This window comes from Anopheles coustani, chromosome 2 (assembly GCF_943734705.1).
Source record: "Anopheles coustani chromosome 2, idAnoCousDA_361_x.2, whole genome shotgun sequence".
Taxonomy (NCBI): domain Eukaryota; kingdom Metazoa; phylum Arthropoda; class Insecta; order Diptera; family Culicidae; genus Anopheles; species Anopheles coustani.
In genome coordinates this window covers 41,584,238-41,609,950 of record NC_071289.1, presented here as the reverse complement: position 1 = coordinate 41,609,950, position 25,713 = coordinate 41,584,238, and the positions used below count along the sequence as shown (strand labels likewise).

Genomic DNA, 25,713 nt, shown 5'->3' with positions numbered 1-25,713 from the left:
CCTTCTAATTTATACACCTTGGAAGTGATGCAGTTTCTCTACAATCCGACAGTCAGTTTCGGAATCTTGAGGAGTTCGCGTCGATCGTCCTACTCATCTCGTACAAAATTAATTGTGCATATATTGATGATAGTGCGAAATAGTGTTGTAAAATCTATCAACCATCAGATGCCCTATAGTTGGTTATTGCAAACAGGCCAAATAATCAACTACTAGCGGAGTTCTAGCCCGCGTGGTGTTCTGCTACCCGTATCACCTGGAGCGGTGTAAGCAAACTTCTTTGCGCTGGCCTGCGATAGTGGTATTATCATTAGTGTAGGTAATTCTGAGAATGTAACCTTAAAACTGCAGAGTTGGCAGTTGGTATATTTGTGCGTTCGACGGTGCAAAAAATAATGAAAACGAACTTCGACAAAAATGCATAGTGTTTACGTTCATTGAACAGTATCTCCGGTCTAGGGGGTAAATTGTATGGGCAAACCTCACCCAAAAATATGTCATGGATGTACTTATTTATCAACACTTGTCCTTCAGAGTGATATTGTGCACCAATGGGAGTCCTGCATTGCCACTTAAGTTATTCTAACCGTAAAATATTATTTTGTATTTCTAATTCAATTATAACATCGGATTAGTTTTGCGACTCGCAAAAACGTCTTTTTACGTTCAAGCTATACACTGTATGTTTGTGTGGATGTGTGAGTGACCAACACACAGAACGCAGATCTGTGATTGGCTTGGAAGCCGAAACGGTAAAACTGCCTGGTCGCATAGGTTTTGCTAAACGGTGGTCATCGAATCGGTACTTCAAGGTCATGGCACTGGTAAAATGTGCCTCCCCTATCTCTCTTCCCGGTTAATACAAATTTCTTTAACGAATTTCGTTAGGGAATAAAATTGGAGATTGGAGATTTCTGTTTCAGACTGAATAATTGTACATGTATTTTGGGAACATGCATTTTTAAAGTTCCAATTGTTTTCGATTTGTTTTACAGAACATTTTGTTGTAGAATTCATGTGAATGCGTACCAAAAAGGGAAAACAACAGCGCCAGTATTCCCTAACTGTCGGTTAAGCTAAAGTGATCAATACACTTGAATGACAATGTGTTGATTATAAAGTGAAAATTGAGCAAAAGAAGATACGTGAATTGTGAAGCCTTTTTAATCGGTGCATAAATTCAGTGAGTTATCTTCGGCGTCAGTGCAAGTTGATCGTATCGCTATAGATAACATCAAACGAGTTTAGCCAGTCCACCGTAAGGATTACTTTCCCGTCAGCGTTGAGCCAATTCTTCAACAACGAAGAAAAACCAATCTAACGAGTAGCAAGGTAAATACTACCCTATATCACATATATCGCAACAAGTAATTGCATTCTAGTTTATTTCTATATACAAAAATCATAGCATTTTATACTGTCAACAGCTGCATGTTTTTCTTCTCCCATACCGCGCCAGAGAAAATTCCCCCGGAAGAAAGGAGTGAATCCTTTGTAGGTCAAGTGCTTCTGCTGGGAATTTTCTTCTATTTACTTACGATGTTCTTTTTATTTTACGTCAAGGACTCCATGTACCTTTATGATGAGGATGAGGGAAAGATGACGTGTTGAAAGTAGATGGGAAAACAAACGGGGTTCAAAGTTATTACGACCTTGAACTTGAACAACAATATCGACCTTTGTTTTATTTGTATTTCGTCGTTAAACGTACGTGTCTTGCGGAAGAATACTCCGACTGAATTGAATTCAATTCAAGATTTTTTTCTATTAAATAGTTTTACACTAGAACTACCGAACCAGTCATTTTCACTGGTCAGGTACTTTTTCAATCACATTTAATTGTTAAGGCTGAACAATTCTACCAAATGTTAATGCATAACTTTCACACATCCAATGGAATGTATGTAATTTGTATGCATTAAAACAATTTTTTTCTTTTTAGTATTGAAAATAATTTGCGCTAAAGTTTCAAGCGCAAAACCCGCGGTAGTTCTAGTGCTAAAAGAACTCACATATTATTTCCTACTAGCTTGTTTACTTGAGAATGCTTTTTATATAACCGTTGGCACGCATGCAGAGTTGTTGCCATTTAAATTCACTGATCCAATGTTTTGGTTGCCTATTGGACGCTAGAGCGTTCATTGAATTCTCTTCGAGCAGAATAATTGGCTTCGACCAGAGTGTTGCAAACACCGTCACCGTTAGGCTCGGAGCGATTTTGAATAAACCTCTCCACGACTGTCTTCCTGATAAGATAAGAAAGTTTAAAGTATTCTCGTACCAACAGGCAAACAGCAACTAATACAAGAAGGATGTTATACACTTAAAGTGTCCGAGACACCCATCAAACGGTTGGAGCGCAGTTGGAGAATATAATTTAGTTGCGAACCAACAAATTCAGCTGATGTTTCCCAATAGATTGATGGTGGGATAGAACAAGCGAAAACGATTCGGTGATAATTTGCCCAACATTCAGTCCATAAACATAACACGATAAGGGCCACCCGATCGCTGGAAATGGCTCCAACAATGTTGCTTTTGCCACGGTGGTCATTCTGTGGTGGTGATTTTTCGGCACGAATCCCTCTACGCCTCGTCAGTGTACGTGGCGGAATGGTCCTTTGCGTTTAAGTTTATCTTCCCTGACATCATCAATCATGCAGGCAAAGGTTTGACTCTTTTTTCTGGTGCTTCCCCTCTCTCTCTCTCTTTTTATCAACGTCTCCGAAATACCAATGTTCCTTTGGGATGGTTTAACGCTTATAAAAAGAGTGCGCAAAGGCAACAGTAGTTCCGCAACCGGGTGCCACATGCTGTAGGGTTTGCAAATTACCCTGTTTTTTTGCAAGTTGAAACTTTAATGGCTTTCCGGTGTCGCGTTAGAATGGCAAAATCATAATTCCTGGCGCGTAATGTTGTGCCACACTGAATGAGGACGCAATCATTAAATTGGAGCGACACAAAATGAAGTCAACAGTGTGAGATAAATGCTTGTCACTAATAATCGTTCGTTTGGCAAAGGAACATGAATAGGAGAAGGGTTGATTTTGCTAAAAAAATCTCTGACAGTGTATGTTCTCTGTTTGAAATAGTTTTGAATGAGTAACAAGTGCAATTTATGTATGTGCTTCTATCTCCATCCGTCCATCATTTCAATGTGAAAAAAGTGTGAGAAAGTCTGGACACACCCTAGCTCTGGAACTCGGCCTGGATGTGTTTCAATCGCCGACAAAAAGATTGATTGGCCTTCGGGAAACGTCAAAACAACGGAGCCGAATTGCCACTTCTCAACACACCGCTTAACATTGGTCCATCCAATTTTGGAGCTTATTCTGGATGCTGGGGAGGGACACAAAACAACGATCAGTGTTCGTTCGTCACAGCAGTAAAGTGCCGTTTTCCTGGCTTTGTGACCAACACTCCTCCACGGTGGGCAGTTTTCTTTCGTCGCTGTTGTTTTTGATTTCAGTCCCACAAAACGGCGAATGGTGAGAGTGATGGTCCTCCGAACACATTCTCTCTGGTTTGTGTATGTCTGTTATATGTTTCAGAATACTCAAGCATACTTTCCTTTCCCCCCCGTCTGGTGGAACGGATCGATTTGTGGAATGCTATCGGAACACGCGGTTTTCGCCGCAGTTCGATCTTCTCGTTAGAATCGTACCGATCGTCTGAAGATGTTGGGACAACGAATCGTAGAGAAAGAAGAGTTTGAGAAAGCTCGTAAAATCACTCATCCAGCATCCCGCGCACACCCTGGCTTATATAGGATGGGCCTTTGAATAGTATTCCGTGGAGCGAGCTGGACTAACGGGAAAATGTTGCCTCCCTAAAGTGCCTTTAACACCCTTTCCATCCACCCACCGTTGGAGGTTTCACGAGACCAAACCAATATATAGTCTTCATATATTAGCGGTTCGCGCCGTTGGACTTTGGTTAGGTAGTTCTCGGAATTTGATATTTTCTTTTGAATCCTTCCCGCGACCATTGTTGAATGAAGATATGGTGCGCAGTCTTCACCGGACTTTATTTAATTGAGATAAAAGACAAGTAATCGGAATTCGTTCCCCAATCATGCGATCCCCATCGTCATATAGATTTGATTACTTTTTTTTTACATATTTAGCGAAAGGGATTGAATGTTTCGAATTTGTTTAATCTTTCAAGATGCGTTATGCTTCATCGATTTTAAAACATCGCCTCAATTTTGGACAACGTTTCCATTCCTACGAATCCACAATGCCACGTTAACCTATAATTAAAGATTCGTGAATCTTTAAAGATTGTGAAAAAGCTTATCTCATTCAAAAGTTCCGTTAGATTCGTGAATCTAGATTTGAAACATTTATCTCTGATAAACATAACAAATGTTATTTTTTTAGCTCAGCTAATCAGCTACAGTTATGGAATTTGCGTACAAATGTACAAGCTATATCATCATAGAAGTAAACTATTTGTTTCAGAGTGCTTGTTTTTCTAAAAAAATGTTAACTTTAACGGTTTCTATATATTGTTATATTTCAGCAATTATCCAAGACTTGATAAACCTTAATAAATATAAAACAATATCAATCGGAAGTTTTTAACTGTATAGAGTAATAAGTGCGAGAAAAAGTTAAACTTTCATATCACTATTACTCATCTCATGGTAATATAGGAACGTTTCTTGTTTTTTATTATCTTCGAATTACGTTCAGCAAAAGTATTTATTGAGACACAAAAACGAAAGACACATTCGTTTCAAAGCAGGATAGCTTATACCGAGTTGGTGCCACACTGGTTGTTTTCATGACGACGCTTCAGGTGTGTTTCGCTGTGCTAATAAACGCAACACACGTTACATTTGCTTTTCCCTCGGCCTGCGCTGGAGAAGCTGTTCCCGGTAATACCTTAGACAAGCACACGATGCATGTAACATTTGCCCACCTCGTGCACTACAGCGAGTCAGGTGGGTTGAGAGATGTGTGATGGATGGATAGGAGGAAGATGATAAGAACTTTTGCCTGGGGATGCGCTGTGCTTCTGTGTATTGGTACCTCCCTCAAAGCACCACCCCCCGTTCGCGCAGGGCCGGTTTCAAGATCACGATCTTCGCCCGTAGTAGTGTGTTGCACTGGTTGTAGCGCGAAAAATAAAATGCGCGCACAATGGCACGCCCGGTACGTTTTACTTTTTCGAATAATTCATGATAATTAATCACGACCCGGGCAAAGCAGCAAAACGCGCGCATCTTTCCGTGGTTTCGGCTCAGTTCAGGGTTAAAGCTTCGGGACGGCATGGGTCACAGGCAGACGACAGCACGTGCACCACCCCGTCCTTAACCCCCCTACCCACCATTTCCGGTTCGACGAGTCCGTGGGGTGGATTATCGCGCTCACTTAGCGAACGTTTCGTAATCACATTCGTTCTGAGTGCAAGTGGTCCGGGTTTTTTTTCGTAACTTCTCCATTTTGTTCGCCACAGTCTCTCTATTATCTGCTTCTGGGGGGATGATTTCATCGTCATCGTCAGCATCATCACCTGAACGCTAGATTTGGCACTTGTCCGCTCCATTACCGATGGAAGTGGGACGAATCTCAGCCGGACTTCTAGATATTCGCTACGCGATCGGCATTATTCTCCCTCTGGTTAAGTAACGGAGGATGCTGGCTGGCCGGGAAGATTCCATTGGCGTCGTCGTCGAAAAGTTGACCGTTGGTTAATCGTTTTCCATTCATTTGCCTTTTTAAGCCGCGCCCGTCGTCGAGTCGGGTCTTAGTTTTGTTCTTTCTTTTCGCAATGGATGCTGCTAGACGGTACGAATGAATGAAAGCCATGGAGAGGGTTGAAAGAAAGCTGGAATAAAAAAAAGATGAGGGAATTTTTGGAACCGGTTTAAACGTGGCAAAGGAGGAAGTAAGGTTAACGGACGAAAAGGAATGTCCAATCAGATTTTTTTTTCCTCCGATTTTTTGTTTTTGCCACCTGGAGAAAACGGTCACCAAAATACGACGCCCCTCGTTGATCGGATTGTGGCATCTCGGGTGCGTCCGGTTGTGTGTGTGCGTCTTCGATGGTTGTTTATTTATGTGGGGTTGTTTTATTTTTTGTTCCTTCGAGCATAATCAATAGGACAACCAAACCGCGGGAATGCCAATCGGGACCGTTCGAAAAATTTGACACTTGACAGTTTACTTGAGCACCAAGGGTATCTAGAGACGATGGTGGACCCTAATGCGACCCGATTTCCAACACACCAACCGCTGCTAGCCCGTGTCCAAAGGAGCCTGCTGTCGTGTGCTGTCGCAGTATCTTATCGGGATTGTGTAAATATTGCCCGGCGCTGCCGTGTGTTGGCACGGAATCAGAGCGAACCGCTGGATACCCGTGCGCGCCAAGTGTGTTACCAGCAGAGCCAGGGCGGCGTTTAACGTGGCTCGGGCTTACGCAAGCGGTTCTGCGGGTGATTTTGTTTGATTTTTCCTGTTTCCCTTTGTAGCGCACTCAGGAGGTATCAATGATAAGAGGTAAAGTGTTGTGAATGTAGATAATAAAAATTCTGCTAGCTGTCGCTGGTATCGCGTTGTGTTTAGAACTTAATTATTGTCTTACGATTTGTTGGGATTGTCGCTTGCATGGGTCATGCATCACACCCTTTTGATTTAGATTATTTCCATAGGTGAGGTATGTTTTACGTATCGAACATGATTCAGGGATATTGATTATTTCCCATTCAATGTAATTATTATTTCAGTTTTCAGACTGTATGTAGTTGCCCCAATGGTATGGCATGATGAAGTAATACTACAACATGTTAGTTACTCTTACGATCTACGATGGAGCTTAGTTTGGTGCGATGCACCTGATTAGCACAGAAATTGTATGCTAATAGAATAAGCGCCTTCGGTCGCTTGAAACGGTCACACATACTTCGTTCCTGCCTGAGTTGGAAAGACGATCCCGTACTACCTCATTTGCTCCAATTGCTGCTGCTCCATCGCGATCGGCTTCCGATCATTCGAACCATGGAGACATCATAATTGCTGCGGATTGTCAAATCCAATTAGATACAAAAGTAAAATGGCTTACAAATGTAGACACAACGCTGGGGTCCGCTGTTTCGTGCTAATACTATTGAACGAGCAAAGTATCTGCTTTGGGGATTGTAATGGTATAAGTAACATGCTTCTTTTCGGCTGGTTTCGGTGAGGTGAAGGTGAATCTACCCCAAATCCAACGGTCCGGACTTACTTCGGCGGCTTTTCTCTCGGCAGCAGATTATGGCTTTGCCAACAAGACTGCTTTAAGCATTATCGATCTCCTGGTTTTTTTTAAGCATTCTGGGCCGAGATCGAATTACTTGGTACCATTCGTCATTGGGGGGTTAGTGTAGCAGCGAGCGGAAATTCGATAATGGTTGCAGATTATTTTTCCCCGCAGCCCGGAAGTCGACGATTTCCTCATATAGCGCATGAAAGTGAGAGGATAGTTGGACGATTAATTAGGAGAAATAAATTGGATTGATTAGTATGTGACCAAAAGAGCAGCAGCTGACTTATCTTGGGAAGGGAAGATGTACTCACCTCATGTCCCTTGGTAGTTGTATGTCTTAACCGTTGAATCATCTGATAGTTAAAGGCATCAACACAAGACTGCCGTGTGTTTCTATTTATGCAACGTGAATCGTACTAGCTGCATGCACCTGCATGAACCTTACACAAACTAGTGCTACCGGTTGCAAAGTTGCACCGTGCAGTTGTAAGCTTACTGCACGCTACGAAAGCAGCCAATGCAGACTTTGGCCTTCAATGGAAACTTATAGCAGCAGTTTTTTTTTCGTCGGCACCACAACAGTGTTGGCAAATGAACCCATGAACTAACAATACCAGTGAATGCAATGGGTATCAGCGGAAGCAGGTCTGCTTAAGAAACTTGCTCTAAGCCATTCAGACTGAAGGTCAAAACGTTAGTGGTTAGATTTTTGAGAGGGAAAATGCAATACCATGCACATTTTCAATCCGAAGTGCAGCGTTAGGTTAAGAGCAGCCGAAACGGATGCCTTTTTGACTCTGATTTAATTGTTCGCAGAACGCTGTGCAGACTGAACGGAACAATCCATTCGAGGGGTTTGTGCAACATAACTGGTCGCATTTGATCGTTCGAATAAAGAAACCGGCATTTGCAATGCTCACCTAATTCCCAAAGGGTGCGATTCCCTTTCTGCCCTTTGTTTCGAAATTGTAAGTTTAGAGCGATGAATTCCTTTTTTTCCCGTTGAAGCTCTACAGTCGATGTAGAGATACGAAGATAAGGCGTTCGTAGGTAATTGAAGATAAATATAATCTTAGCCAACACCTGCAGCAAATGGGGAATGTCTGCCGGATGCGTTTATTTGGAAATTGGATTTACGTCAGAACGTTCTACAACAGTAGATTCCAAGAGCTGTTTTTGCTGTAAAAAATGTATGAATTTTGCTGGTTAGGTTGCTTGTGGGAAAAAGAATAGCTGTATGATAAAACACAAATATTTTCCTCTCGATGACTCACAGCACCGAAATACCGTTTGCACAAACTAAACTCTGAACTCTGTTATCTTCGAAAGGTTCCTCCGGCTTATCCCGAAACGTTTTGCTTATCAACTTCGTTTCCCCTACAGTGCATGGTTGGCTGCTACCAGTTCCAGCTTCGTGCTGCAATCAGTTTATTAAGCACTCAAGTTGTTGCAATCGTTATCGACAGGCATTTTTACATTGCATCAAACTCGGGATGTTGATAAAGGGAAGCCGCTTGTGTTGGTTAACCTTTATTTTGTTATTATTTCGACTTTTGACGAATGTATTCGCGAAAATAAGTTTTTGCTTTATTTAAACTGATGCAGCAAAATAGCAGTACAGTTTTCTTTTGTCTTCAGCAAGCAGTACGAAAAACACAAACAAATAATACCGTACGTCCGAAAACATAATTACTCGATTATGCACAAACTTCTATGATTAGTAGCACATCCTGACCGCATCATGGTGGAAAAAGGATAAGCTAATTTAAAGTTTTGTTTCATTTTACGATCCTCTTTTGTGTATGAAATCAATCCGGGCTGGTTCGTGTGGACACAATAATTTACGGTGGGAAACCGAGTAAACAGAAGCGAGCCAAGCTTTTTGCTTTTCCTCTCTCGTAGTTTCGCGATGCAGGATCACTTTTAACATTGCCCCTTCCCCATCGGATGGAGGGGCTGAAGATTACATAGTCGTCAAGCCGGGAAGGCATACGCAAGCAGCGATCGATCGATGTTCCGTTAGCGAAAGTTTTACCCGTGGGTTACGGATGTGTTTACAAATAAATATACATCGTACATGCTCCCGGAGCGTACAAGGCACACTGGCCTTAATGAGGATGGTTACGAGAAATGCAACACTTGAAGGAAAGAAAGGATAAGGAAAAAATTGCCGAAGAGGTATTTTTCGAACGACACCACCACGGATGTCAAAGCGTTTCATAATATGTTCAATACCTTCGGAACGGGGTTTTCTCTGCAACTCTGTGTGGTCCAATGTTTTGATTGACATTACTCGCACAATTGCAAAAGATAGCAAAATTGGATGTCTTCTCACACTCACACAGTTTATTATTCGTCCCGCATGTCCCGCGCCAACCATTCTGGTGGCAAAAAATAAATCTATTTACCAGATGCATACAATACCACGATGATGCAAAACTGCTACAAACCACAAGATAACAGTGTGCAGGCGCAGACAGCTACCGATATTTGCTTAACACATTGCTCAACAACGTGCCTCCTCCCTCCACCCGGGCGGATGTTGTGGATGCAAGTGCACTCCAGCTGACGTCGCAAGGTGCATATGTAAGCAGCTATCACCAGTGTTTTACCTTCCCGTCCACATATCGCGGCATTTAATGTGGGAAAAATAAAAATTCACTTTTCTTGCGAAGCGCAACAACGACTTCGACGTTGCTAACTAGCTTCGAGGGTGGAACGATCGTGCTCGATTGAATAGCTTGCACCACACCTCAGTACCCCACCCTTCCTACTTCCTCTTCCACTCTGTCTAGGGCCGTCGGAGCGAGTCGTCGCGTTTATCCGAGAGGCAGATTATCTGCATTTTGTAGCACTTTTAATTAGGTGTTGGCTGTGGGAAGTCCTCAGGTGTGCGTGTTTTTGCGTAGAGACTGGTCGACTTTCGGTCGCCGAGTTGATGAAAATTCAGACGCATAGAAAATAAAAACAATTTATCGGAGTTGAAGTTTAACAATTTACACAAATCATCATTCATCAACACCACCAGACAGCAACAATGGTGGCATTGATGATACAATTATGAAGATTTATGCTTTCCTTCGGCTGGATTTATGCGTGCGTGCAAGCGAGTGGCGTGTGCATACATCCACTTTATAAATGAGCCTCTGGATAGCGGCCACCGAAAGGGGTAGGAATGTAGGAACCCGTAGCTCCTGGCGTCTGTTAAGGATAGTGTTTCTGGTCATAAGCATTACCTCCTTGTTAGGCATATGCTTACAATAGGTTTAGCGAGGTACACACATCAGGGTATAGCCATATTTGTCGTTGTCTAAGATGGTGAACAATGTTTTAAATCCTTCGCGTCTATTTGTTGATTTTCGTTGGCAATCTACACATTTCCCCACCACATTTCCCATTGTCGGTGAAGACCTTTTCTTTCTGCAAAATATAAAGTTCAGAAAGGCGCTAAGTATAGTTGTTGTTTGGGTCAACAACCACGGTAGGCTGTGCGTTTATATAGTTTTGTTTCAGTGCGTGCGGATTCGTAGCTCAAAACGTTTAGTATATATGAAAATAAATGAATCAAATTCAACCACTAGAAGAGAGGATGGCAACATTCGAACCAATTTAATCCACTGGAATGCACCAAATGCTCGTATCGCGAATTGACTAGTGTTGCATATTATACACATATAGAAAGTGAATCGAACTAAACATGTCGAGGAAAAGTTTGTTTTCATAAGGAGCTTCCATACATTCATCTAGGGATGTTTTCATCTATTCATTCGATACAACGCGCTGGTTCCGGTTCTGAAAAGAGAGAAATCGTTTTTTTTCTTTTTTGTTATTTTACCAGGAGAAAGATCTTCTGGTTCGGGAGGGCAAGTGTTATCCCCGATCAAGACACCCATTCTCCTAAGAGAATGGGTAGTGTGGGATTCCTACCCACTAAGAAAACTCCTGGGACATGAGTATTTTTATTTTTTTCTTTTTTTTATCTTTTTTTTTAGTTTGGAATACTCAAATGTAATCGGTTAAAGGGTTAATGAAGCTTCGGGCGTCGTGTTTCTTGGTTTTGCCACATAGTAGCAAGATCATCCATTGCCTCGGCATACGGGAAGATGTTCATTGATTATGGGAATCTTCGCCGTTGAAGCCGTAACTGCCGCCGGTAATTCGGTAATAGCTGCCTCTTTTCACCAAATGTAGCTTTAGAAATGCATTGCAATGCACTCTTTCTAGCACACCTTTTTCTCAGACATTTGGAAGGCATATCGGAACACCCCCAAAGATATGCAATTGATGGACCACTGAATAATTTTGCAGTTTTTTTTTTATTTTACAGACTGGTCTTCTTTGGGAATATTCTGATTGGAACATCCCCAAAGGACCACTCTATATTTTATATTAAAAAAATGGTTTTTTTTTTAGTTTTAAAGATTGATCTTCTTTTGGAATATTCTGATCAGAAAATCCCCGAAGGACCACTCAATATTTTTTTATAAAATTTTTTTTTTGATTTTAGAGACTGATCTTCTTTGGGAATATTCGGATTGGAACATCCCCAAAGGACCGCTCAATATTTTTTTTTATAAAAAATATTTTTTTTTTTAGTTTTAGAGACTGATCTTCTTTGGGAATATTCTGATTGGAACATCCCCAAAGGACCACTCTATATTTTATAAAAAAAAAATGGTTTTTTTTTAGTTTTAAAGATTGATCTTCTTTTGGAATATTCTGATCAGAAAATCCCCGAAGGACCACTCAAAATTTTTTTATAAAATTTTTTTTTTGATTTTAGAGACTGATCTTCTTTGGGAATATTCGGATTGGAACATCCCCAAAGGACCGCTCAATATTTTTTTTTATAAAAAATATTTTTTTTTTTAGTTTTAGAGACTGATCTTCTTTGGGAATATTCTGATCGGAACATCCCAAAAGGACCAATCAATAATTTTTTTATAAAATTTTTTTTGTGTTTTTTTAGAGACTGATCTTCTTTGGGAATATTTTGATCGGAACATCCCCAAAGGACCAATCAATAAATTTTTTTATAAAAAATAATTTTTGTTTTTTTAATTTTAGAGACTGATCTTCTTTGAGAGTATTCTAATATGCTTGCAAATGCTTGAAGATATGCAGTGTTAGAAAGAGTGCATCGAATCGGATTTGTAAAGCCACGTTTTCGGAAAAGAGGTTGCTATTACCGCATTACCCGCCGCAGTTAGGGCTTCAACGGCGAAGGTTGCCATAATCAAGGCACATCTTTCCGTGTGCCGAGGCAAAGGCTGTATGCATACAGCAAAACCAGTAGACACGGCACACGAGGCTTCATTTTGCCTTTACCCGATTATTATTAAATTACATTTTTAAAAAAAGAAGAAAAGAAAAGAAAGAGAGAAAACTAAATACATAATTAATCGATTACTGAAAAACTATTAAACATCAGAAGAAAATTTCCTCATTTTCATCAATATCCGAGAGTCTCGGTTTCTTCGTGATCTGAAAATAAATAAAACGAAAGTTGCTTAAATACCATTCTTCAATCTAAAAACACCTTATTATACGAAAAAGTTGTTTATATCTACTTACAGGCCTATAATTTCTATCTCTATACCTATATTTGTAATATATTGGAATCTGGGTGTTCCTCCTGCGTTCTTTTTCTTCCGCTGTATAGCCATATTTGTCGTTGTCTAAGATGGTGAACAATGTTTTAAATCCTTCGCGTCTATTTGTTGATTTTCGTTGGCAATCTACACATTTCCCCACCACATTTCCCATTGTCGGTGAAGACCTTTTCTTTCTGCAAAATATAAAGTTCAGAAAGGCGCTAAGTATAGTTGTTGTTTGGGTTGAGCGCCTTTTTGAGCGGGAGCGAATAATATCACATCTGCATGCCATCTCGTCTCATAAACAATTGATTCTCAATGAGTGCTGCGTTTGATTTATAAACATTTTTGTTACATTTTCCACAATCAGACTACTTGATGCGAAGTTTGGTTGACTAATTTCCCATTTTTTAAATTTCTCAACAACCACGGTAGGCTGTGCGTTTATATAGTTTTGTTTCAGTGCGTGCGGATTCGTAGCTCAAAACGTTTAGTATATATGAAAATAAATGAATCAAATTCAACCACTAGAAGAGAGGATGGCAACATTCGAACCAATTTAATCCACTGGAATCCACCAGATGCTCGTATCGCGAATTGACTAGTGTTGCATCTTATACACATATAGAAAGTGAATCGAACTAAACATGTCGAGGAAAAGTTTGTTTTCATAAGGAGCTTCCATACATTCATCTAGGGATGTTTTCATCTATTCATTCGATACAACGCGCTGGTTCCGGTTCTGAAAAGAGAGAAATCGTTTTTTTTCTTTTTTGTTATTTTACCAGGAGAAAGATCTTCTGGTTCGGGAGGGCAAGTGTTATCCCCGATCAAGACACCCATTCTCCTAAGAGAATGGGTAGTGTGGGATTCCTACCCACTAAGAAAACTCCTGGGACATGAGTATTTTTATTTTTTTCTTTTTTTTATCTTTTTTTTTAGTTTGGAATACTCAAATGTAATCGGTTAAAGGGTTAATGAAGCTTCGGGCGTCGTGTTTCTTGGTTTTGCCACATAGTAGCAAGATCATCCATTGCCTCGGCATACGGGAAGATGTTCATTGATTATGGGAATCTTTGCCGTTGAAGCCGTAACTGCCGCCGGTAATTCGATAATAGCTGCCTCTTTTCACCAAACGTAGCTTTAGAAATGCGATTCAGAGCACTCTTACCGAGAGCTGGTAGAAAAAGTAGAAAAGATGGTAAAAATGTAATATGTTACTTGAGGCAAGGTACATTTGTGGAAATCGGTAATCGGTTCATTCAATGCGTCGCATGTACAAATTCGATCAAAAGCGATCATTAAGATATTAACAAATTTGTTATTTCAGCAGAAAATATGAACCAAGGTATCTGTACCTACGTCCCAGTCAAATGTTTATTTCGTAAACCTCGATTCGAGGTGGAATCTTTGTTGTATGAAGTTGTTTGTCTTCAAAAGACCTTTCATTTGAGAGGTCGGTTGTTGAAATTGACCGGCGCACTAAAAAGTTATTAACAAATTAGCTATTTCAGCCAGTATTGTAAGTTGGACCAAGGTTTTTGAAACTTGTTGGTGCACCGCTGCTTCGTTCTAGTGGTGGGTACATCGAATCCACATATCCGATTCCCATGCCATCAAACAGTCGCAAAACGATGTAAACCCATGTTCTGATATTTCAAAAATGTAACCCTAATTTAAGATAGACACGAATGTCACCCTTAAGGCGTAAAATCTCTTGAATAAATAAAAAAAAGGTTCTGATATGCCTGCCAAATGGCCGAGACAACGGTCTGCTTGAAACACGCTTTCCAGACTGCACCGTCGCGTAACGCGACGTCGCCTGACAGGCGCTGAACTCCATGCAAAAAAACCTAGCGCGATTCGTGCGACATCGCGCAAGGTTTTTTTTATATGCAGTGTGGACCCCGGGTACTCGGGGTCGACTGCTGCTGCTTGGCAGTAATGAGTGTTGTCATGAGGTTGGATGTGCGGAAGGAGTTAATATGTAAGGGTTTTATTAGAGACCCTACAATTTAAATTATCTCCTAGTTAGGATGATGTACCATGCATTGCAACCGATGCATTAAAGTATGTTCCATCTGAGGAAAAATATTGTTGCCAAATGTTTCTTTTGAATTTTAGCTTGGATCTACCACTTCTCAGGATGTACTCAATTGTCAATCATTACGTGATCGTTGAGTCAAATACAAAACTTCGAGTGTCTAACTTCATCTGCAACTTAATATTGTGTTTTCTGCGATACATAAACAACCCCAAATTAATCTAACCCCAATCGCAACCATGGATTAAATACAAACAATCGCACTGCGAAAAACAATAACAGTCGTGTCGATGGATCAATTGGCCGCTTTCAGGTCCCGTCATCACGCATCGTATAGACCAGGGGTCGGCAAAGTCCGGCCCACGAGGCAAATCCGGCCCTCCAACTGATTTTATCCGGCCCGTAAGAAAACAGTTTGTACAAAAAACCCATCTCAATTTTTATCAGATTTGTTCACGATGGCAGATAGATGAAGATGAAGATTAAAATTGTTGAACAAATTGTTCAATATCAGGTGGCTTCCTCGTAAACTTTTTGTTAGATTTTTGTTAACGTATTTGTATTCTTGATCGTTCTAAAATTTCTTAGCGTCGTGAGTCTCGTCCAAAATTCGGCGGCAATCACTCGTTTACTTTGCACCCAAAATGGCTTTATTCAAGGAATACTGTTTTTATACCCATTACGATAAAAATAAGGGTAACTTTTCAATATTGCAAAAAGTTCTCGTAGCTGAGTAATTTTCACTGCTGAGAGAACGCCAGTTAAGCCAAAATACGTTACAATAATTAGAGCAGAGAATTAATTCCAAGTACAATTAAAGAAATTAATCAACAGTAAAACGAACCAAAATGTATATGTCAAAAAAGATCAAAATTCTTATATTTTATCTTACACCATTTTTTTAAGTAACTTTATCATTTAAAAATTTAATACGCTTTCGGTTTCTTTATAATCATCTGGCCCTTTTTAGGAAATGCATGCCGACCCCTGGTATGGACAAATGTTGCTGCAGGGTTCCATTTTGTGCGAACATTGTTGAAATGGAATTTGAACTCTAGTCTCACCCCAAAAGCGTTGTTTGTTAAAAGCAATGATTTGCTTGGCGTAAAATATCTCTCCCCTTCCTTCACCCCCTCCCCTCCCTCCTTCCATCCCTCCCTACCTAATTTCAGTCGCCTTTATGAAAGCGCAAGAAGCAGTAAGTGTACGCGCATTTCACACCGATCCGCTAACTCACTCGTTCGTTCGAGCAGCATTCATTGGTGGTGGCGAAAAAATAATTGATGTAAACAATCGAATCTGGGCCATATGTGTGTAAGGGTGCAACAACCGGCCGGTTGAAGAGGGCGAGATTCGCTCGTTTGTTGTAGCTCGCAGGGCAGACTTGTTGAATGACCCCGGCAATGACTTGTGGAGCGCGTCTGTTAACGATGGATGATTGCTGTCGACACAAAATGGCGGTGATTGTGCAGGCCCAACTGCATGGGATGATATTGGGAACCATAGCAATACAATTTATATTTTAATAGTTAAACTAAACAACTTCTAACAAAGGATAAAATATAATAGCTAAAGGAGTAATGTCAACAGCATTACTTCAAGCGCATCCTTATTGATTAAAATATTCGTGGCGTTGGGTTGAGAATCAAACACATTACTGCTATTGTGTGACGACTACCTTTATATGGTACACCATGAAACCAGTGGTTTATATGGTACACCATGAAACCAGTCATATAAAAAATGCGTCATAACTTATATTTTATAACTTATATTCTTACTTTATGTTTTGTTTTACTGACTGAGGCTGTTTGGTTAAAATATGGTCTTAATTAGTGTTGTGCTTAATGAATATTTTGGCGAGATTCATTCATATGAATCTTTCGCCTAAGATTCATTCAGATGGATCTAAATCTTGATCATCAATCTTTAGGGATTCGAATCATCAAACGCTAATGAATTCTTCATGAATATTTCATGGATCTGTTACGAATCTTCACGATTCTTTCATTGGTGTGGATCATGCAACCAAAAAAAGGGGTCCCTCTATCTATTTTTGGGCCATCTCTTGTCATTAGATCTTTGGGATTCATGAATCTCTCATCTAAAGATTCATGAATCTCTAAAACACAACGAATCATTCAGATTCAAGAATTTGAATTTGAGTAACACAACTCTAGTCTTAATTTAGTTTCTTAAATTGGTGTTGTTTTTCGTTCGTCATTCATGGCAGATTGTGAAAATATAAATAAAAGTAATGATAAAACGTTTATAAAGTGAGAGTGAACAGTTTAAATTTCACCATCGCTGTACAATCTTTCCATTGATGGAATGTCCACAAGCCAAGCCTTCAGAGAGACAGAAACGGACAAAACGGCATCGACATCTTGTACCGGTTTGAAGATTTTGATTGTTGAATTTTTCATACCTCTTTCGGTTGGATGGAAAATGGCATCCCGAGGGGGAGGGTTGAGGGAGTGAGAATTGAGGTTAGTCATTGGGACGTGTATGGAATAGTTTAACTTTTAATTTCTCACTTTCAATCCGAACCAAGGAACACGGGAGACCGTCGTCGCGCCTTGTTGCTTCGGTTTGTCGCTGCTTTTCTGTCCTCGCTGATATGCGGAACACCCATCATCGCCACCCTCCCTCTACTCGCTCAAGTCGTCATCTGGTTTGATTGGCGATGTAAAGCAAATAGGTTAATATGACGATCAACGCAGGGGGGAGAAATTTGCGTGCAAATTGCAAAACGAATGACGGCTGCGAAGTTAATTCCGATTCCGGATAAAAAGTTCGTTCGACCTAATCATCGCCCCGAAGATCTCCTCCTGGACGCTAATCCTAGATAGCAGAAAGACACTTGTGGCCTGAACTGATTTTTAACGAATGCTCCCTTGCCTTCCAATTGCAAGGAGAAAAAGGAGAAGTGAACCGGTGGCAAATGAAAATAAAAAAGAAACCCGCCGATCGAAAAGATAAAACTTGGCACAAGCGAATCGGGCAAAAGATCGCGAGGCGAGAGGCGAAAAACTATAACGAGAGGATGAAGCGAACCAAAAAAAAAGGTAAACATAGCGAGCAAATTGAATCGAGATTTAAACGGTTTCGAAAATCGAAAGTTGTTGACTTTTCGATGGCAAACAGGTGGCCGACTGCGGGTGGTGAGGTTTGGTGAGAGTTTGCCTACCTTTTGCATTGTTGGCGAAGCTTAACGGTGACATTCCAGCATACTGCAAGCTTCTCTTCACCGCTTCCCATCCGCTGCCTTGAACCGAACGCTTTTGCATTCAACTTTGCAGCGCATTTTGTGTGCATTTGTAAATAGATGTTTCTTTATTTGAGTCATTGCATTTAGATGCAAAATTTAAAAACAACAAATGGCAGATTTCCTCCTCTCCGGATATTGCGTTAGTATGCGCAGGAGCACATAGCGCCGGAAAAAAGGTAGGCAATCGGTGCAGTGGGAATTGATTTTTGTTTTGAAGTAACTGCAACTGCCGATTGCATTTTGGTTACGCACCACCATCGTTCGATTACGCACCGCTGTCAGATTGTGAGGCGAATACGTAATGAAAAAAAAAATGCAACGGCACGTGCACAAGTCGTCGTAAACTACTTCTCCGGACAGAAATGCTCCACCTCTTCTTCCCTAGGTCGCCGGTTTCTTCGAGGGGGAAAAGGTGGCTACGATACGTGAGAAGCAAATGAAATCGATCGTAAAACCGATCCGTGCAGAAATGGTCGAACACAGCACCACCGCTTGAACTGTCGTCGATGTGACCTAATGTTGCTTCGAATTGCACCTCGGGTTCGGATCTCAATGTAGTATCACGTGGAGGTAGTGCCTGCGTGAGCTTTTGCACGCACGTGGTTGACATAATACACACGTTCACGTCGCACTTGCAAGCCGCAAATCGACATGCATAGCGTGTGTCTCTATTTCGCGCACCAGCAACGGTGAATTTCATCGATAATTTCATGCTGGCGATGATCAACACGATTCGGTGCGATGCGTGGTACATTTTCGAGCAGCTTTATGGTTCTGCGGGCGTGATCTAGTTTAAAATGCAAGTTTCGGACCGCAATCGGTGGCCCGTTTGATGTAATGTACTAATTAGCAAAAATATTGCCCCATTTTGCCATTAGATTTTAAACCAGACGTGTTTTTTTCCAGCTAATGAATCCTCTCCTTCAATGGATGTAGAACAATACGGCGCGAGAAGAAATTATACTTCCGCCTAGGTCTATTTCATGTGAGATGTTCAAGCCAATTCCCTGTAAAGAACGCAGAACTTCAAACTCGCTTCGCTCATTAATATTTCATGACCTACGCCACTTTAATGAATTTCCATCTCGGAAGAAAACAATTAAAAATTTAAAAAATAACACCATGGTGGCACCATGCTAATAACATCAATATCTCAACACCTGCAAAACGAGATACTGTCTAAATTTTCATGAATTCAGTGATGTTTCTTCTACATCATGTGTTTAAAGTTTTGATCAGACAAAATGCCAATAGTTTATTTTCGCATGTTTTTATTCGTTTGAAAATTGGTGCCGGTGTCATGCATGGGAATCAGTCTCACATGTTCTCTTTCAATCAACTGCATCAATTTCTGTATATATTAAATTTGAATATTCAAACGAGACATTAAAGGGTTGCGAACTATTTCAAAGAAGTGTATATAAAATACAACAAAAAAATTGAATTCAAAATGGTTTGAGCTGAAGTAGGCTTTGTATCAAGTAGACTGTGGGATAAAAGTGGCAATGAGAGTGAGGGCTTGGAGAGTACAACTAAAACGTATAATTTGGTAAAATATTCTATGGAACAGAACATTATTATTAAAAAAAGTTGTTTCAACAAAACGTCTAAAATACTGTATTGGTGGTATACAATGATGTTATAACGTGCAAATATGTTAAATAGTTTGGAAGATAAACTTCTCCATGCATCTTCTGTTGAACGTTATTACTTCACTCGTCGCTTGCAAGATTTGTCAACAATGTTGTTAACGAGCACACTTCCAAAACGGTTCAAGAGCATCGGGTTTAGCTTTATTTCTACGCCAGTGATCATGATCAAGACAGTTATACAGATACAAAAAAAAGGAAACCACACAAGCACGTTTTCAAACGCGCACCAACACACATCAAATTAAGCCCCAAAAGCGTCGAAGCGCATCGTCAAGACGCACCGTCGTTGAAGGTTAACGGCGTATAGCTGTTTTTTTCCCTTGACTTGAGAAAAAACGGCGCTGGAACGGACAATTTGCAGTTGACGGCTTGCCGAACAGGTGCAAACGATGACGACGAGCTTTGATGAACTTGACGATGACCGATTAGAGCCCGGACGGCGGGGCACGGTTGAAATACAGTTGACATTGACGGAAAACGACGCTTTCTCACCTCTATCCAGTTCCTAACTGTTTGCAACATCAAAGGCAGAGTCTTTTACTTGAGCCTAATTACGGCCGTTTGTAAACATTTCTATTTCATTTAGGTCCCATCGCCAAAGGAAATTGGAAGAGCAACTCCGTTAGTTACCGTTTTGACAAAGCAAGGCGGAATAGAGCAAGAAATAATAAAAAGTTTCACAGCCTCCATCCATCGCCCCGTCTAGGGAAGGAAAGTTAAAAGCTTAATCGAGAGGAAAAGTGCATTCTCCACCGTGGTGTTTTTTTTTACGGTACCGCTGACAGTTCGGGTGGGGGTGGGTTGGGTTTGGCCGCGCCATTGAACTCCAAGTCCGACCTCCCCATGCATCCAGCATTTAGAGCTCGGCCGCCACCCCCTGGCGCCCCACGGGTTTGGGTTTTTTTCGGGGCAATGTTAGACTTTCGATTTCATGATAATTATTTGTTTTGTACCGCACTGAGCGAGATTGGTTTTGGATGGAGTTGAGTTTTAATGTCATTTTTTCTCGTTTCCACCGAGTTCGAATGGAAGGCCCACCCCCGATGTTGTACCGTTAATTGCCTCCCTTTTTCCACACTGTTTGGGGCGGAAAACCCCGGGTGTGTCGAGAAAAAGAGCGACGAAAAAAGAAACCAAAGCAGTAATCCCCTCCAGTAACATCTTAATACGGGCATGGACCCGAATCAATCTCCGAGGGATGAGTTGGTTGGTTTTTCGCTCGATCGATGTCCAGTTTTTCCGCCGAAATGGTAAGAAACACGGTGTATACGAAGAAGATGCGCTCGGTGCTGCTCAGCTAATAACTTCATGAGTTTCAAGATCAGTTGTACCGAGCGACTTCCAATTTTTCAATTCCTTCTTTACTGGCCTACATCTTCCTTTCCTTGTGAATATTGAATGGAGGAAATTGGCTGACGGACAGAAAAACTCGCCAAATTATTAACCATCATCTTCTTCTCCTGCACCACCGCGGGAGGAAGCGATGGGTAAAAGGCGTTGGTTTGTGATGAAAGTTCCGGCGGAAAGAGTTTTCAGTTTTCGCTTTCTTAAGCCTTATTACCTCCCACGTTCATTCACTTTCGATTAGGTGCCGCTCGGCTTTTGCCAATCGTACACCGATCAAGGACGGGCCCGAGAAATGCGGTAGTCGAATCGAATATGCTCATCATTATCGGTCGATTAATCACGGACGATGGTTCACGGTTGCTTGAGATGCGATTCAGATCAAGATAATATGTAAAGACAAGAGATGAGTATTAAAGCGCAGATGAACAGATGCATTGAAGCAGAAAAAAACAGTTGTCCAATAAATAATGAACTAAACTTTATAGAATCTAGTAACAGAAAACGATGATCTAAATTTTCTTTTTTTCTCTTTTTATTGTTTTAGGTAATCACTTTTTCAACCATGGATCAACAACGAAGATGACTATAAAATTGTCGACTGAGCGGTAAAATTGTAAACTTTGTGACAAATCTTTCTAACAAGAGGTTAACAACCGCTTCGGGTGCAGAGATTTGTGCTGGTGAGATTTTTACGGTTTTGTGTGTTTTGGGAGTTTATTTCAGCCCCTACCAGTTTTGATCTTTTTCCTGTTTTTAGGTCAGCAAAGAGGCGGATATTGAAGACGAGTTAATGGTAGTTTTGAGACCATTGTATGTTTTATTTCTTCGATGTCTTGTTCACACAACTGTTAAAGAGTGATCTTCGCGTGGCTTCTAACGAAAGATTGTGTGCTGTCAAGCTTTAACTCTTGTTTCCTTTGGCTACACAATGATGAAATGATTGTTTCATCGGACTAACCTTCATAAGCGATACATTAGCAATTTGATGAGCGGTGATGATGATGATGATGGCGATGGAGATGATGATATCCATCTTACTGGCGACGAGTCCGCTGACAGTTATTCCGTCGATGAGGTAATCGGTTACTTATCGCCTCGTCAAACCTACCTTCGACCATTGGAAAGGTTTTCGATGGTGATCCGCGACAACTAAAGGACAGGGGTGATGTACATGTGTTTGTACCGTTTAATGAAAAGCTTGAATGAATTTAGATACACTGGTCATTCCGTTTTGGTACAGTTAACCTACGATTCCAACCGAGGGACGATTCATAGAGCTATGCTTCCTTTTTAAGACGTACTGTACAATTTACTTCTTTGCGCCGATTTTCCTCATCTCGTCTGTTAAAAGGTTTCGACCGTAAAGATGGCTGGCTGGGGGTGGGCCTTTGAGAAAAATTCACCCCCTTCAAGAGTTAGTACGCGTAGACGGTGGACGAAGCACACGAAGAAGGTGATGATATCGTCGTGGGTGCTTGCGAAGAAACAATTAATTGCCATTTCCTGTCTAGGCGCGTCTTTTGCGAAGCCCCCACAGCAACCGACCGAACCGACATCATGGTAAGGCAGCCTTGAATGGTGCTTTTTTCCTTTTTTTGCCGCTGGATAAACGCTGTTTAATTAACGCTTAGTTTGAGAATGCTGTTAACATTGGCTTACGTTTATAATTCTTGTACTTATAACAAATATCTTTCGAAAGCGTTGTGTGCCATGCTGTGAATTGTGCTTGGAATTTTATCTTTCCATCACACGACGCCGATTGATACGACAATGCTCAGCTGCTCGACCGATGGAACCGTTTCCAAAGTCTCCCATTTGGCGCCTCTTATCAGCGGCTGACAGACTGTACTCACTGCGTGTGCGTATACTGATTGACGTTTATGGTTGATAGCACGTGAAGGAATGACGAATTGCTGCAGCCTTTATAGAGACGCTTTACAATAATAGGTTACCGCAAGAAGTATGTATGACATCACTGCCGGCATTTGCGGGCCAAGGCTGGATGTGGATGGAGGGCTACGTGCCATTAAAAACCTCTCGATAATGATTCCACCCGGTTTCGGTTGATGCACGAGCATGATGGGATGTATCGGAATTTAAGCGTTCATCGAAAATTGATGAAATCAAACATAGAGAACTCAAATAAAATAAATTTAGTACAGCTCCCGCGCGGAAAATAGCATCAGGTGTTTTGTCGACAAAAGTGAAATTATGTTACAACCTCCCGGCGGTAGAGGAAGTAAGTTCTCTTTTTCGTGCCCGTTGTATCACAACACAACAGCTCTGCTACCAGCAGAATTTGACCAAAACTGTGCGGCACAATTACCACAACGGGCAAACGGGAAAGTGTGACGCATACTTTCAGCTGACCGAATTCATGCACGTTTTGCATAACAAAAACTCAACCAAACCCAACCCCGGCCAGCTTTACGCGCCCGCCACGTTTCCCACCCTTCCGAAAATACCCCATTTCGTGGGTTCGCGCAGAAATCTAAACACAACAACGAAAAAACGAAAATAGCAGCATCAACATTCCTGCGCCAAAGCGTCAGCCGCGTTCACCGTTACAATGTTTGCTGGCGAGAATGCGTGGAAACTCCGATTGTTTAGCAGACCGACGGTTTGGCTGGGTGATGATGTGAGGGAGTGGAGCTGCGGCCAACCAGGGGCGATTACGGATAGTACGAAAAGTACCTCGTGCGCGAACTCCCGGACACATAGACACACAGACCATTGCATTTCCGCGTAACGCGAGACCCTTGATGCGGTGGCGGCGTAACTTCAGGCAGTTGCCCCGGAAGGGTGACAGCAGCGGCGCCGGGTTGTAGGATGCAGTGCTGTATCGAATGAAAACTCGTTTGGGGTTACGGTAGCGTTCGGGGATGGTTTTCTCCCCCATTGTGTCTGTGGGTCGAAGCGGACCAATTCTTTGTGCTGCACACGTCGGATGAATTTCAGTAACCGACGCCCTTCCGCTCGGTACTTTGCGGGGAATAATAATTAGGTCATTCGGAACAACAACATGATACAACACCCAGCTTTTTCCTCAGCGAGCTACGAGCGCAAACATGGACGGATTAAGGGGAATCACCGCAGCATAACTCTCCAAATATTCTAACTATGATGTTGCATGCGGCTGGAAAATCCCAACGCTTCATTATCCAATTCCTTCGGTTAAAGACGTTTGTCTGGTGTTTGATATGCCGTCAAGTAGGGTGTAGAACTGTTGCGGTTTCGCATTCTAGCGGTTTTCGCCTTCCATATGTTGCTAACCACAGATAAAATTAAAACGTTTCGTTGTGCGTATGATGATGATGATGATGATGTTGGCGCCGGAATGGAATTCCAGTCATTATTGCAACACTTGCTACATTTTTCTCGGAATCGGAAAAAAAATTCTAGATGTTATCTGTTGCTTGGATAAAAATATCCAAGGGTTTTGAATAAATTCCCTTCTAGTTATGGCAAACTACCTACTTCTCAAACTTGTTATGTGTTAAATCAACATGTGAAGTAGTTTTTGGTTTTAATTTAATTGAATTTTCTCTTGAAATTCAATTTAAAAACCAAACCGATCAAAGCAAATTCTTTGGAACAAAATAATCAAACTCATTCGACTTGTTTGTGAATTGATTGTTTTTGTGTTTTGCAAACGATGATTCAACGAAATATATACACTTGTGTTAAACATTTGTGCCTCTCTCAAACCCACCGATAACGATAGCTGCGAATGATTGTGTTTGTTTATGGAATGTGTTTACATTTTTTTAAGGTCAGACCGTGTCGTCTGTAGATTACTCATCATCACTTTGCGTTCAACTGAAGAAAATACCACATTTATTTTACATTTGTGCTACATTGGAAAAACATCGCGAAAAAGTGAAACGATTTATCAAATGTTCTTATGTTAAAAGTGTTTATTTTTACTGTTTTTAAATTGTTGTGCATTAGCTTACTTTGGACGCAACTCCTTAATTGACCATTTCCCAGCGTTGACTGCTTGTGATAAGATCTTTTTTCTGTTATTTTTGCGCGCGAAAAGGAACAGGAAAAAATGTGAACAGGAGATCATCTAGCCAAGAATGTGCGAAATCGCTTAAGGCGCTAAAAAGGCTCGTCAGTGGAAGGAAGAAGGGACCGTAGTGTAAGGTGTTGGCTGGAGTGTGTTTTCTGCGCTCCTTTGAGATAAAATCGATCGAAGGGCGATTGGATCTTTTTTTTTTTTCAAAGGCGGAACGCTTGCCATTTTTTAAAGTACGACAGAAAAGGCCGGAATAGTGTGAAGCAGCAGCATGTGCCTGTTGTATATCCTACGCTGGACTCTGGACTGGAAAGTCCCGATTTCTAGAAGAGAAATGTAAAGTAAATTTTCAAAACGACCCGACCGTAGGCTGACTCAATGGGGGACTTCGGTGGAAGCACGGTGTGACTAAAGGTAAAATAAACCTGACCCAACGCGCGGCTTGTTATTTTAAAGTCACCCCTGCTGGTATGACTTTCCGATTCGGAAATAAAAAGTCCCTCCCCGCCGGGAGGAGATGCAGGTTTGAGGCT

General features: G+C 41.3%; 1 protein-coding gene across 1 annotated transcript in view; it reads left to right on the top strand.

Moving 5' to 3' along the window:
- The first annotated feature begins 82 nt into the window (after nt 1–82).
- LOC131265799 (protein kinase C and casein kinase substrate in neurons protein 1) overlaps nt 83–25,713 on the top strand; it is a 42,984-nt gene continuing 17,353 nt past the window's right edge. The window contains exons 1-2 of the mRNA XM_058268116.1: nt 83–315; nt 996–1,332. The gene's annotated coding sequence lies outside the window, so the exon portion shown is untranslated. The remainder of the gene's footprint in view (nt 316–995; nt 1,333–25,713) is intronic.